General features: G+C 44.6%; 1 non-coding gene across 1 annotated transcript; it reads right to left on the reverse strand.

The window, feature by feature from the left end:
• Window positions 1-1,822: 1,822 nt before the first annotated feature.
• On the reverse strand, window positions 1,823-1,906 carry TRNAS-AGA (transfer RNA serine (anticodon AGA)). Its single transcript has one exon. It is a non-coding gene; the product is annotated as a tRNA-Ser (tRNA).
• Window positions 1,907-4,962: the final 3,056 nt, after the last annotated feature.

Consider the following 4,962-nt stretch of genomic DNA (forward strand, 5'->3'; position numbering starts at 1 on the left):
AGTTAACTTGCTAACATTGACATCTTTAACAAGTAAACAGATAGCGTACGGTGACGGATCTAACCGAACAAATACGATGTCACCATGCTAATCGACAACACTCATAGTAAAAGGGGATGAGCGTCAATGCGCTGATTCCGGCCACACTTGGCTAGCAGGGCGCCATCTATGATGATATTGCAGCAGTCGCTGACGTAAAGAACTTCCAGGTAAGGGCAGCAGTCGAGGAGATCCATCAATACACCATTGGTGATGCTGCAGTCGACCAGCTTGAGCCTCCTCAGAGAGGGCGACCTACATGCATCCAAGCTCAGAACAACCTAATAAAACTCGCTCTGTAAGCAGGAAGAAACCTAGTGGGATGGATCTGGTTAGAGAACATTTGGTTAACACATGTCAAGAGGATAAGAGTGGAGCACCTCGATGCGATGTAGCCGAGCAGCTAGTCATTGATGAACCATTCAGCCGTGAATGCCTCGAGCCGCCCGCTGGCGCGGTCCACAGCCTCCTTCGCCATCGCGCGCATGGCTGGTTTGTTCTTCAGGGGCAACTTGTTGTGGAGGCGCTCCATGTCTAGAGACTGACAGAGGGGATCAGGCAGCTTGGCCGCCTGGAGCCACGAGCGGCACACCAGGCCGGCACCCGTGAGGACCTCCAAGGCGCCGAGCTTGATGAAGACCAGACAGAGCGCGTCATGGGCCAGCTTCGACCAGTCTGTCTCCATTTCCGCCTCCATGCATGGGAGACACTGTGTTCTTATGCAGGTGAGCCGTATAATTTCTCTGTAGGCTCTTCTTCTGCTTGGATGTAATTTATACTAGACTAGAAGGGTTAGCTAACTGATCCCCGCAAAAAAATGTTAACCAGGTTTACACGTTAATATTGTGTTCTATGTCACATCGCATGGAATTAATGTGGCGGGAGATTTTGAAGATAAAATTAGGCAGACACATAAAATTTACAAGATCCAATAGAATATTTAGGATTATTATTCAAGATTTTGATGCGGTGTGTGAGTAACATAATGTATGATCATGCAATTACGACGAGAGCCGAGTTTGGTCCTAGCCATGTTTTGGCAAGCCAGCTCGGCTCGGCTCATTGGTGCTAAATACCCAGGGTGCAATGGGACAATTTTGTTCCGGTGGTTTGACATGGAATTTTTTTAATTATGTTGAGATTAAGATATGTCATAAGGACGGAATCCATAGAAAAATGCAAGAAAAAGTATAATGGGATTGAGATTGTGTATGTGCAACTACATGAGTTGATTTTTGTTGTTTACTTGTACATGAGTTAATTTTTTGTTGTTTACTTGTAAGGGATCTCTTGTTATTGATGATTTATTTGATAGTGAAGCCAACAGAGTAGAGATAATAAGATAGTGTGCTCGTGAAATTCGTTGGAGGAAGATTCGAAATTTTAACAACAAAAGTAAGATTCAAAATTACAACAATAGAAATTTTTTTTGTGTGTGAATACAACAAATAGAAACTTGGTAATGTTGCTAGTGAAACCAACAAACTAGTGATAATAAGATAGTGTTGCTAATGAAATTCGTTGGAGCAAGATCCAAAATTTTACAGTAAAACAAAAGGTATAACGTGAAGCCAACAGACTAGAGATAATAAGATAGTGTGCTAGTGAAATTCGTTGTAGGAAGATTCAAAATTTTAACAACAAAAGTAAGATTCAAAATTACAAAATAGAAACTTGGTAATGTTGCTAGTGAAACCAACAAACTAGTGATAATAAGATAGTGTTGCTAATGAAATTCGTTGCAGCAAGATCCAAAACTTTACAATAAAAACAAAAGGTACAACGTGGTCGGCAGGATTCAAACCTGCGCGGGCGCAAAGCCCACATGATTTCTAGTCATGCCCGGTAACCACTCCGGCACGACCACTTTGTTTAACGAAGTGAACTCTTCGGCTATAGATTGCGGCCAATTACTAGTGGTCACAATTTAATGCCAGAAGATTTTTTTTTCTTTGAAAGCGAATGTGAGCAGACTTCGCCACAGCCTTCTCTTCCGATAACTAATATATGCATGGCACTTGATACGCACAAATTTGTTTGACAAAATGAGGCATGGCATCTCATATATGGAGTTCCCTTTGTACTTTTATTTACCAAACACCGCCAAAATCATTCTGGTTTGTGCAGTTGTGCTTGCTCCGTCGATGTGCCTGCCCTGCTTTGCTTGCTCCATCCCTAGTGGCGATTTGAGCCATGGCGTGGTGCCGAGCTGCATGTACGTACTTTGTTATACAGGAGCAATGTCTATTAAGAAGATAATCACGGTAACATAAATAAAACTATAAGCATCTGAGTTTGCTTCATTTTTCAATCTCAGGTTCTATGACTGTACGTACTTGTGTGTTTTTTTCTGTTGTTGAGGGAAACGTACTTGTGTTGATGCCAATAACATCTGCTGCTTAATGGAGTTTTCAAATTGATGCCATCGGGAGTTGTAGGTTGGAATCCCGAGCAATTGTGCTTGATATCCAAGCAACTTGCATCGCATAATACACTTGGAGGTTCACCGTCACGATCAAAACCACTGGCCGCAAAAGCTAAAAAAGCAACTGGACTGAGATTATCAAGACCGCTGGTACTGCATCGGTGAGAGAGAAAATACAGGTGATGTTCGAGGATGGGGAGGTGACAGATTTTGACTTGACTGGCTTCTCCTTGATTTTAACCATTGATGCATGGGAGATGCTCGTCCCAGTGATCCACCGTTTGGAAAACCTAGCTTGCTAGAGCATCTCCAATGGATGACAAAAAAAAATTGATACCCCAAAACTAATTTAGGTAAGGAGACTGAAGGTTTTTGGGCACAAGTAAGTGTTTACTTTTCCGGATGCCCTAAAACTGGTGCCTTAAAATTTGGAAAGCAATTGAAACATGGGATTCGGCGATGGAGAGACAGGGATGCCAATCTGACAGTTGTTGGGCGCCGAGCTCGATTTTAGTTGGCAGAGGTTGCCGGGACTGAGACGATCGCCGGACAGCAAGGAATGGCGTATGGGTCTTCCAGGGATGAAGGGGAGCCAGGGATGTGGCCAAATCCTACGTGTCGTGCCAACCGAGTGTCGAGAGCTCGCATGGAGAATCGAAGGTCGTGAGGGTCATGGCGAAGCCGCGAGCAGCGGGGATGAGCATTGAGGTGGCACTTGGGCTGGGGGCGGCCGGTGGAGTCGCAGGGGTGAAAAATCGACCGGAAACGATATGTGGTGCCGACGACCGCGACCGCGGAGAAGTTTCAGTGGAGCACTTGGACTCACGCAGACAACGTTTTTGTTTTTGCGGTAACCACTAAAGGTGTTGTGAACATACAACATTTATAGTAAATTTTTGGATGTGATCTATTTATTTATTTTGGCACCGTAGAGCATTTGTCGAAGACCCTTTATTTTGCATAAATGACCTAAATGATAATTTTTTAGGTACGTTGGCTATTTTACGTCGTCTGTTGAAGATACTCTTACAATCACTAGTAGAAAAAGAGGCTTCCGTCCAACCCCATTAGTCGCGAAACTGTAGGAACCGCGACTAATGAAGTCTTTAGTCGCGGTTCGGCAGATGAACCGCGACCAAATGCCTGGGCCCAGGGCGCTCGCGGGCTTTAGTCGCGGTTGGCCAGGCCAACCGCGACTAAAGGTGCCCAAAGGCCTTTAGTCGCGGTTGGCCAGGCCAACCGCGACTAAAGCTCCTCCCTTTTAGTCGCGGTTTGTGGCACGAACCGGAACTAATGGGGTTGAGACCTTTAGTCCCGGTTCGTGCCACGAACCGGTACTAAAGGTCCCATTTTCAAACTCTACCCCCCCCCCCCCCCCCCCCCCCCGGGATCGCCTTTTCAGTTTTAAAAAAAATAAAAGAAAATAATGGAAATGTCAAAAAAATAAAAGAAAATAAGTTTCTCATGTGATATGTGGTCTAGTTGTTGGGAAAATTTGCAAATGTGAATTTTGACTTTATTTGCAAAATCTCTCTGAAATTTGTAAAAATGGGCATAACTTTTGCATACTAACTCGGATGAAAAAGTTTTTTATATGAAAAATCATCTACTCGAAAAGTTTGTGGCGGATGGCAGCCTTGATCGCTACAAGGCACGATGGGTTGTATGCGACTTTCTCACTAATCGAGCATTGAATTTGACGAGACCCTTAACCCGGTTTTCAAGACGTCCACCATTCATGTGGTTCTCAACATCGCCATCTTGCATGCTTGGCCGGTCCACCAACTTGACCTCAAGAATGCCTTCCTCCATGGAATGCTTGACGAGGAGGTGTACTTCAAGCAACCCCCAGGCTTCATCGACCCATCTCGCCCTCGCCATATTTTCCTCCTTTAGAAGTCCTTGTACAGCCTCAAGCAGGCTCCTCGGGCGTGGTGCCAGTGTTTCACCCACTATGCTCATTGGCTTGGATTCGTCTCATCTCTCTCGGGGGCCTCCTTGTTTTTTACGTAGGAATCAGCTTGTACGTTGATGAGATCATCCTCACCCCCTTTTCATCACGGCTACTCCAACACATCAGTGACCTCCTCCATGACGAGTACTGATGACCCACAAGTATAGGGGATCTATCATAGTCATTTCGATAAGTGAGAGTGTCGAATCCAATGAGGAGCAGAAGGAAATGACAAGCGGTTTTCAGCAAGGTATTCCTTGGAAGCACTGAAATTATCAGTAACAGATGGTTGTGTGATAAGATAATTCGTAATGGGTAACAAGTGACAAGTGTAACTAAGGTGCAGCAAGGTACTCAATCTTTTTTGTAGCAAAGAACAAGCCTGGACAAACTCTTATATAAAGCAAAGCACTCCCGAGGACACATGGGAATTATTGTCAAGTTAGTTTTCATCATGCTCATATGATTCACGTTCGTTATTTTGATAATTTGATATGTGGGTGGACCGGTGCTTGGTTGCTGTCCTTACTTGGACAAGCCTCCC

This window comes from Triticum aestivum, chromosome 5A (genome assembly GCF_018294505.1).
Source record: "Triticum aestivum cultivar Chinese Spring chromosome 5A, IWGSC CS RefSeq v2.1, whole genome shotgun sequence".
Classification (NCBI taxonomy): Eukaryota; Viridiplantae; Streptophyta; class Magnoliopsida; order Poales; family Poaceae; genus Triticum; species Triticum aestivum.